This window comes from Apteryx mantelli, chromosome 5, assembly GCF_036417845.1.
Source record: "Apteryx mantelli isolate bAptMan1 chromosome 5, bAptMan1.hap1, whole genome shotgun sequence".
Taxonomy (NCBI): domain Eukaryota; kingdom Metazoa; phylum Chordata; class Aves; order Apterygiformes; family Apterygidae; genus Apteryx; species Apteryx mantelli.
Window position 1 is genome coordinate 23,195,508 of NC_089982.1, and position 10,656 is coordinate 23,206,163.

Here is a 10,656-nt window from a genome sequence, read left to right on the forward strand (position 1 = left end):
AATTTTTAAAGTACTATTGCAATTAATTCTTTCATTGGAAAAGCTAAAAATCATTTTCTGTAAGCAACTTTTTGCTATTTTTTTGACTCTGGAAGTGACAAGGAAAAATGATTGCTTCTACATCACTCCTGGTAGTGAGACAGACTGAAGAAAAATTTTTGACTGCTCTGCTGAAGTGTTCATTATTCATGACTGCTCTGCACCTGTAACCACACGTGGACTCTGGAGTTTAATTGCCTTATGCTAACTACTGATGTGATGCCTACACATTTCTACTGATGGATGTTGAAATAACCTCGCTTTGACATTAAATGGTAGCCTCTATGTGTGCTGAAATTGTATCATCTAGACTCATCAAACTGTCTTATCAGTATGTGGGAAATCTATAGTTAAGAAATAAAAGACAATGTTCAAATTCTTCCTTCTTAAGACTAAAGGGCAAAACCAGATGGAGAAAAAGCCTCCCCATTACACACAAGGGCAAGAGAAAGGGAAGAGTAACAGAACTGCAAGAACACAAACCTGGTTTTCACCGAGTAAGGTAACCTGTTATTTACGTATTGAACTAAAATCCTTTGCTGCTGTCGTGCTGTTGCTGCCCTTAGGTGTTACCATATATAGATTCAAAGGGTGGTTGGTCAACCTTTAGGATAGGATTATCTGTATATACTGAGAGTATGTAATGCTTAAGTTTCCTTCATTAATTTTTTCTAGTAACTTTGAATAGCAAAGGTCATAAACACATTCTTAATTTAGCTTAACTTCCTCTCTCAACTGTGTAGTACCTTCAAATTGTCTCAAGTTTCTAAGAATCATTGAGTGAACACATGAGAGACATTTGATGAGCTGAAAAAGAAAAACAAAAGATTTGATTCTTAGAACTGGTTGAATATCAGGAGAAGAAGGTTTTAGGCAATTCTTTGAAAAATCCAATTTTAAATCAGTAACAAATTAAGCTCAACTTTCTATGACTTTGATAACACAAGTATTTCAGGAAAAAAGCCACAATACATCAAATGCAATTTGCAACAAAACCTGGGTACAGCTTGTTCTACTATCCACTACAATCAATAAAACCTTTCCCTGACTTTAATGGTTTGGGACTGAGGCCCACAAAGTGAACAGCTTTATCCTGATGATGGAACTGTGCATTATTTCACCAGGATTGGCAGATATTTTGAGCCAAAATAGAAAAAGCTACCAAACAACTGATTTGCAAAAGGGTAGAGCAGTAGAAATCCATTTGGCAAACTATACCTATTGATTTTTTTTGCGCTTGTTTTTGACAGTAGAAGGTTAATTTAAAAATACGTATTTCTTCAGTCTGAGAAGTATGTTTTGTCATGAATAACATATGATTTATTGTAAGTGCATTAGAATGAATACTTAAAGGAATTCAGTGGCATAAACCCATACGTTGGCCTTACGAAATTCTTACAATGTTTTTGTGATATTGGACCAAAAGAAAAACCCCTTTGTCTAACAAATCCTTAAGCTTTGAACTGTGACCTGACTTGAGTATTTGGTTCAAACTCATAAGTCTCTAAAGCAACGATAAGGCATTGTTTACTGAAGATTTCTAAAGAGGGCTATGGAGATGTTTCTAAAATATTCAGTTTTCTGCTATTTAGAACTTCCAGCTTATACTGTCATGTCCTGAGTTATACTTTTTGCTGATTACTTTCAAAATTGTCACACGAATTAAGTTACTACTAAGCAAAGGTTGTGCTGGCAAGGTTATTTGTGGGAAGAGGTGACCCTTTAAGTCAAACATATTTATGAGTCGGACATTTATATCTGATTAGAGAATCCTCATTAAACTGTAGGAATCCACAGAGCAAAATTTAGATTTGAAACACGCGTGATTGTGTTTTAATACATGGCACATTAGTAAAATGACAGGAGACAGCATGGCTTTTTTTCCCAGTTCAGCAATGACAGTCAAACACACATGTCAGTGTAATACTGAAAAGTGAAGTGCTTGCAGAATTGGTGCCTAACGAGTACAGCCACAGCTTGCAAGCGCTTCGAGAGCTTCAGTGATTTTTGGGGTAGTACAAGGACTCAAAACATCTCATGAATAAAGAAATATTCCTCTGACTTCTATTAAATGTACCTTTTCTCTACTAAGCACCTGTTTTATGCAAGTTTCCTGAAAAATTTCTGTTGTGACTTATCTGCAAGTCTCATCATTTTCATATTTATTCGATGTTTGCAGGAAGTAACCATTCAAGAAAGAAGCTATCAATAATATTTATGAAAAATGAAGTCTAGTGGTTGTCAGATGCCATTTTGTAACATTAGCAGATACACTTGAAAGTATATACTGTGCAGGCTTCTTGGAAAAGGTATGTAGTCTGATACCAAGTATTTGATCTCATTGTATAACACCTAAAATAAATCAAATCCAGCTTAGTGTATCTTTTGCTAGTTGTTTTGCTTATCCTAGTTTTTTGGTTAGGATGCAGTTTTTTAGAGTTCTGTAGGAAGATGATTGTCTTTCTAATAATGTGGTAATTAATAACAAAAATTTGTGGGAATTGTATATTCAGATTTCTAATAGTTCATGTGTGTAAAAGAGGAAAAGTCACCGAGTCATTCAGTACAGCTACTATGTATGTAAAGCTAAATACATTAAAAAAAAAAAATCAGTACCTTCTAACCAATCCTATCCTTACAGAGAGAGTGTGTTCCCTGCTCCAAGCAGAGTTAAAGCATAGTTTTCTTAGTTGTGTATTGTATGTGTCAATGACTTGAACATGTTTTGTCACCATCTCTATATTCAGTTATTCCTTAATGAAGGACATGAGCAAGATAACATAATAGCTTCTTCAATAATTTTGTCTTTTCAGCTTTTAAGTCACACTCAATAAGTTTTAGAACAAAAGCTGTACTTCTGGTTTCTTTCTTTCATGTTCATTTGATAATAGTAAAGGGAAAGGCAGTAGGTGTTGAACTACAATACATGCCTCTATTTAGTGGGTTGTAAAAGCAGAGCAATCAAACTGTAATTGAATGATGGATGCCGTCTCCTTTTTTAAAAGATGCCTCTGTTTCTGGGTACTCAATTTGAGATAACTTGGGACTTTCTTTACAGAATTTACATGGTTAGCAATTATTAAAAATCAGGATCTTCAAATTCTTCTTAAGTTTCAAAAATTGTGTCAGTCAAAATGCCTGGAAACCCTAGAAAAATTTAGTCAGTATTAATGTCAGATTCTGCTTCTTCTTAAAAAAGATATCATACAAACCTATATCACAGTCTTTCAAAGAGTAGCTCACATATGTTACTCAAAGAAGTAATTTTCTGTATTGACTTTTCAGTGTATGTGAAGAATACCCTGATCACTGTACTGATGACTGTTTTTCAGCAGTTACTATGAATTTTATAGCTGCTTTTTAACCAAATTTAAAGATTCTGTTTTAGAGCTATTAGAAAGGCCTTGGGTAGCGAGGGTAACCGATTGGGGGTTTGCTCTGCTGTTTCTCTTCTGGATGGTTGATCTTTCCAAACTAGGTCAGCAAGCTGGGCTTTTTGGCTTTGTATTGAAACTTATCTTTGGTGTTTCCAGGGCAAGGGGAGAAATACACCTTTGTGTGTTCTTTTATCAATATGGGCAACATATTATTATAAATGATGCTGTAGATGCATTTAGGTCACTGTTAGAGAGAAGAGAATAAAAAGAAGAGGCAGCAGATAGCAGAGATCAACACAATTCTCTTTTGTACTGAATTCATTGATAATAGTTTAGATACATATGTATTTATACTCTTACGTATCTGTGCACCTGGTTTGTTGATATATTGTATTTAATGAATTATTCAAATTGCACAAAATAAGTGACTAGAAATAAAATGTAAATTATGGCCTGAAAAAATATAATCTTATTGTAGAAATCTACTATAATAAAATGTATGCACCCCTATGCAGTAATTCATTCTCAGTGTTACGTGGTTATGTCTCCAGTGTGTTGAGCAATGAATGTTTTCATGACTGCAGATCATTTTTTTCATTCATCTAGTGGAGGTTTGATGTTATGGTAAGTACCAGAAGAACATCTTGAAGGACTTGAGTCAGTGCTAGGGAGAGGCCTATATAAGAGCCAGGCCTAGAGCGCAGCGAACAGAGGCAGCGAACAGATGCAGCAGTTTGCGCAGCAGTGGTTGGGCTCTGACTAGAACTTGAGGATCTTGTGGAAGTTGTGGGCTTTCTGAGGACCCCCGAGGACCTAGAAGGTGATCGCTGTGAACAGGAAAGGGGAAGCTAGGCAAGGACAACTGCAGGAGGCCTTGACTTCTCCTGGGAAAAGCTCGTGGGAAAAGCTCCAGCTAGGAGTGGCTGCTGCTAACGAGCTCTCTGGGTTGCCCCTGACCAGAGGGGGTTGGGGCCTTTGATCCCAGTGGCCCTTGATTGGGCGGTCAAGCACCCTGTGAGTCAGTGCTAGGGAGAGGCCTATATAAGAGCCAGGCCTAGAGCGCAGCTCCCAGAGCGCAGCGAACAGAGGCAGCAGTTTGCGCAGCAGGGCGCGAAGGGACGTGCGAAGGGACCTTCATTTCTGTTCCCTGTGGTGTACACTTCCTCAAGTATGGTCGTGACACACCGCACAGCGCGTTCCCCAGTGACTGTTGGAGTTGCTGCGTCAGAGGCTTGGACCCAGACTGACCCTCTGACAGTAGATGCGGCTCTACAGGTCTCAGGCTGCAGGGAGTGCTTGGGGCCTCTCCGGGAGGCCTGGGCTGGCAGCCAGCTCTCCTGCAGGAGGTGTGCTGCTGTTGACGAGTTGTGTCGTCAGGTAAGGGAGTTACGGGAGGAGGTCAGTAGGCTGCGCAGCATCCGAGAAGCAGAGCAAGAGATAGACAGGGTATTCTCGGAGACTGTACAGCTCCAGGAGTCCCAACCCCCTGCAGCAGTGGAGTTGCCAGAGGGCTCTGTGCCGTGTGAAACGGTACATCATAACATCACAGAAGAAGGCTGGAAACTGGTCACTGCTCGTGGGAGGAGAAAGGCTCCTACTCCTCCTGAAGACCTGAAGCTGAAGAACAGGTTTAGTGCCCTCCAGGATGAGGAGGAGATGGGCATGGCTGCCAGGGAAGTAACCGGGACAACAGACCCTGTGCCCTACTGGAACACCCGGAAAAAGCGGCGGGTGATTGTTGTGGGGGACTCCCTGCTACAGGGGACGGAGGCATCTATCTGCCGACCTGACCTCTTGTCTAGAGAGGTTTGTGGCCTGCTGGGGGCTCGTGTGAGAGATGTCATGCAAAGACTGCCAAGGCTCGTCCACGCTTCGGACTATTACCCACTGCTGCTCTTCCATGTGGGCGCCAATGACACCAAGGGCAAACTGGAGACCATCAAGCAGGATTTCAGAGCTCTGGGGATGGTGGTCAAGGGTCTGGGAGCCCAGGTCATCTTCTCCTCAATCCTGCCAGTGAGGGGGATGGATGAGAGGAGGAGGAGACGGACTTTCCAGGTTAACGACTGGCTGCGCCGCTGGTGTTGGCAACAGGGTTTTGGTTTCTACGACCATGGGACCCTGTTTGAAGATCAACAACTGATGGCGAGAGATGGGATCCACCTCACGAGGCGGGGCACGCGGGTCTTTGCCAACAGGTTAGCCAACCTGGTAAGGAGGGCTTTAAACTAGGAAAGATGGGGGAAGGGGAGAGTTATAGTGCCAGGGTAGTTGGCAAAAGACTGCTCAAGTCAGGACGCCTCCAGCAGGTGAATGCAGCCAGGGAAGTGCACATGAGATGTGCCTGTGGAGGATCCTCTTTTACCCCTCCTGGGAAATCTGCATGCTCGATCACCTCCCTGAAATGCCTGTACACCAATGCACGCAGCTTGGGGAACAAACAGGAAGAACTAGAGATATCTGTGCGGTCGCAGGGCCATGATCTCATTGCCATTACAGAGACATGGTGGGATAGCTCGCATGACTGGAGTGCTGTCATGGATGGCTATGTGCTTTTTAGGAAAGACAGGCCAGGTAAGCGAGGTGGTGGAGTTGCTCTTTATGTGAGAGAGCAACTGGAATGTATTGAGCTGTGCCTAGGGGTGGATGAAGAGCGAGTCGAGAGCTTATGGGTAAGGATCAAAGGGCAGGCTAATAGAGGTGACACTGTTGTGGGTGTTTACTACAGGCCACCTGATCAGGATGAGGAAGTCGATGAGGCCTTCTACAGACAGCTGGAAGTAGCCTCACGATCCCAGGCCCTGGTTCTCATGGGGGACTTCAACCACCCCGATATCTGCTGGAAAGACAACACAGCTAGGCACAAACAGTCCCGGAGATTCCTGCAGAGCATTGGTGACAACTTCTTGACCCAGATGGTGGAGGAGCCAACAAGGAGAGGTGTGTTGCTGGACCTCGTACTAACAAACAAAGAAGGACTGGTGGAAGATGTGAAGGTTGGGGGCAGCCTTGGCTGCAGTGACCATGAGATGGTGGAGTTCAGGATCCTGCGAGGAGGCAGCAGGGCACCAAGTAGGATCGCAACCCTGGACTTCAGGAGAGCAAACTTTGTCCTCTTCAGGGACCTACTTGGAGGAATCCCATGGGTGAGGGCCCTGGAAGGAAGGAGTGTTCAAGAGAGTTGGTTAATATTCAAACATCACTTCCTCCAGGCTCAAGAGCGGTGCATCCCTATGAGTAGGAAGTCAAGCAAAGGAGGCAGGAGACCTGCATGGATGAGCAAGGAGCTCCTGGCAAAACTCAACCAGAAGAAGGAAGTATACAGAAAGTGGAAAGGGGGACAGGCCACTTGGGAGGAATATAGGAATGTTGTCAGAGTATGCAGGGATGCGACAAGGAAGGCTAAGGCCCGTTTGGAATTAAATCTGGCTAGAGATGTCAAGGACAGCAAGAAGGGCTTCTTCAAATACATCAGCAGCAAGAGGAAGACTAGGGAAAATGTGGGCCCTTTGCTGAATGGGGTGGGTGCCCTGGTGACGAAGGATGCAGAGAAGGCAGAGTTACTGAATGCCTTCTTTGCTTCAGTCTTTACTGGTCAGGCCAGCCCTCAGGAACCCCAGACCCTGGAGGCAAGAGAGAAAGTCTGGAGAGAGGAAGACTTTCCCTTGGTGGAGGAGGAGTGGGTTAGAGATCATTTAAGCAAACTTGACACCCACAAATCCATGGGCCCTGATGGGATGCACCCACGAGTGCTGAGGGAGCTGGCGGACATTATTGCTAAGCCACTCTCCATCATCTTTGAAAGGTCATGGAGAACAGGAGAGGTGCCCGAGGACTGGAAGAAAGCCAATGTCACCCCAGTCTTCAAAAAGGGCAAGAAGGAGGACCCAGGGAACTACAGGCCAGTCAGCCTCACCTCCATCCCTGGAAAGGTGATGGAGCAGCTCATCCTGGAAGCCATCTCCACGCATGTGGAGGAAAAGAAGGTGATCAGGAGTAGTCAGCATGGCTTCACCAAGGGGAAATCATGCCTAACCAATCTGATAGCCTTCTATGATGGAATGACTGCCTGGGTAGATGAGGGGAGAGCAGTGGATGTTGTCTACCTTGACTTCAGCAAGGCTTTTGACACTGTCTCCCATGACATTCTCATAGACAAGCTCAGGAAGTGTGGGTTAGATGAGTGGACAGTGAGGTGGATTGAGAACTGGCTGAATGGCAGAGCTCAGAGAGTTGTGATCAGTGGCACAGAGTCTAGTTGGAGGCCTGTAGCTAGCGGTGTCCCCCAGGGGTCAGTACTGGGTCCAGTCTTGTTCAACTTCTTCATCAATGACCTGGATGAAGGCACAGAGTGCACCCTCAGCAAGTTTGCTGACGATACAAAACTGGGAGGAGTGGCCGATACACGAGAGGGCTGTGCTGCCATTCAAAGAGACTTGGACAGGCTGGAGAGGTGGGCAGAGAGGAACCTCATGAAATTCAACAAAGGGAAGTGCAGGGTCCTGCACCTGGGGAGGAATAACCCCATGCAGCAGTACAGGTTGGGGGTTGACCTGCTGGAAAGCAGCTGTGCTGAGAAGGACCTGGGAGTGCTGGTGGACACCAAGTTAAGTATGAGGCAGCAATGTGCCCTTGTGGCCAAGAAGGCCAATGGTATCCTGGGCTGCATCAGAAAGAGTGTTGCCAGCAGGTCGAGGGAGGTGATTCTCCCCCTCTACTCAGCCCTGGTGAGGCCACATCTGGAGTACTGCGTCCAGTTCTGGGCTCCCCAGTACAAGAGGGATGTGGCACTCCTGGAGCAAGTGCAGCGAAGGGCCACAAAGATGATTAGGGGACTGGAGCATCTCTCTTATGAGGAAAGGCTGAGAGAGCTGGGCCTGTTTAGCTTGGAGAAGAGAAGGCTGAGAGGAGATCTTATCAACGTGTACAAGTATCTGAAGGGAGGGTGTCGAGAGGATGGGACCAGACTCTTTTCAGTGGTGCCGAGCGACAGGACGCGAGGCAATGGGCACAAACTGAAACACAGACACTTCCATCTTAACATGAGGAAAAACTTTTTCACTGTGAGGGTGACAGAGCACTGGAACAGGTTGCCCCGAGAGGTGGTGGAGTCTCCTTCTCTGGAGATATTCAAAAGCTGCCTGGATGCAATCCTGTGCAATGTGCTCTAGGTGACCCTGCTTGAGCAGGGGGGTTGGACTAGATGATCTCCAGAGGTCCCTTCCAACCTCAGTGATTCTGTGATTCTGTGTGACTTTATAATATACTTCTGCATTTCTAAAATAGAGAGTTTTGACATAATAAATGATTGCAATATGAGCAAACATTTCTCTTTTCATGTAGCTAGCTAAGATCTAAAATGCCTTTAGTGTCCTTTACATTTCAAAAACTGTTTGTAAATTCAGAATGTTGTTGATACAGCTTTTGGTCAAAATTTTAGAGTGAAGCATTTTGCTGTTTCTTACTTATGTTTATGTTATTTATTTCTGGACACTTTTGAAAGTATCCCTTGGCTTTCTCCATTCTTGTAGCTGAAACCTTCTTAGAATATTCTTATTTCTGCTTTGGGTCAGCATCTAGCAGAAACTGTACATGGATTTGCATGAAAGAGCATTTGGCAGAAAACTTGCAATTATATTGAAATATTGGAAGATTCAAAAGGAAAAGCTTTCTTGCACAAAGCTTTCTTGGTTTCTAGAATTTGTTGCCAATATGTTACTGAAGCCAGGATTTTGCAGCCTGTGTCCGTCTTGTGGAACCAGGGTGGGCTTCCGAGCTACGGTCTAATTCTATACTGGAACGAGATCAAGTCTGACAAGTTAGATTCTCCTGAGTGCAGGTCTTGGAAAGAACCTGGTCTAAGGTTGAGGTAAGAATTACTCATTTGGGATTTCCTATTAATTTATGAGTAATTTAAAGATGAAAATGGTCCTGATAAACTATTTCAAACATAGTAATGTTTAGTGTGAAAAATGAATCATTCAACAAGACCATTCAAGTAATTTTCTTGTAAATGAGTAAATGGGATTGCTTGCATGTTAACTGGACATAGACTTTCTGCAGTCACCATGGCCCTGTCCTCTCTAAAGATCAATTACTCTGATAACTGCAATACTTCCATGCATAAAACCCAGGCTTCAAAAAATCTGAACTCCTTTTAAATGGACCAGTGCTTTAAAATAAATCTTCATGTAACCTGGATCTTCAGATAATCCAAACTCAGAGGCAAGGAGGAATGATAAATGCAGAAGGGATTAAGGACAGAGTAGCGAGATGTAAATCAGAAGAGGGAAGCCACAAAGAATCAGGAATTGCTGGAGGAAGCTCACTGATAAAGCAGAACTGTTGCTGAATCAGTTTGGGGTCTTTTAGAGCTAATCCTCAGTATTCTGACAATACGCTGCTTCTGAGATGTTTAGACAAGCCGCCTTTACAATGTAGTTTTGACTTCTCATGAAACATGCTTTATACTGTTTGCAGTATCATTACATGAAATCCCCTACTCAGTGGAATATACCTTGTGTGTTAGGGTGCCAATCCATATAATATTTTAATTTAGGAATATTTGTACCAGTAGAGAAAGAAAACCAAGTGTGTAGTAGGTTATGTTGCCCTGCTTTGCTGTAAAGTCCTTGAAACGGTGTAATAGGTAGGAAATCTGCTTTTCAGTGATTTGAAGTGATTTCTCTGTCATGTGAATCTTGAAGATCTACCAAAGGGAAACCACTCCCTGTACTTTTTGTCCTACTCTCCTCTCTGTGAGGAGTTCATATAGGAAGCATCCCCTACTATTCAGTAGCTATTTTAAAATGCATTCTGGGCTTTGAATGTAGCATTCAGTTGACTGCATAACCACAAGAAGAAAGGGCTACAGACATAAAGAAAAACTCATGAATGTGATCTGGAAATGTATTTGGCAATGGAGTTGCAAACCGCACAAAAGGCAGTGTGTTTGTATTGTAGCGAAAGTTCAGCTTTAAGCTCTGTGGAAAACTAATGTTACGGAGCAGATATGTGATAACACCCCAATAACAGTTAAGACTGTCATGATTCTAATTAGGTCTGTTCCAGTACTTATGATATATAAATTCAGTAAAAGTGCATGAATGCTAGTCATTAAGAAAGAGAACATTTAGTAGGCTATTTATAATGGATTTGTATGAAAGAAGTTGAGGACGCCTAATTTTCACATGGTTTTTCTCAGTCCTTTCATTGAAGTCCATCATAGAACAATTCATTT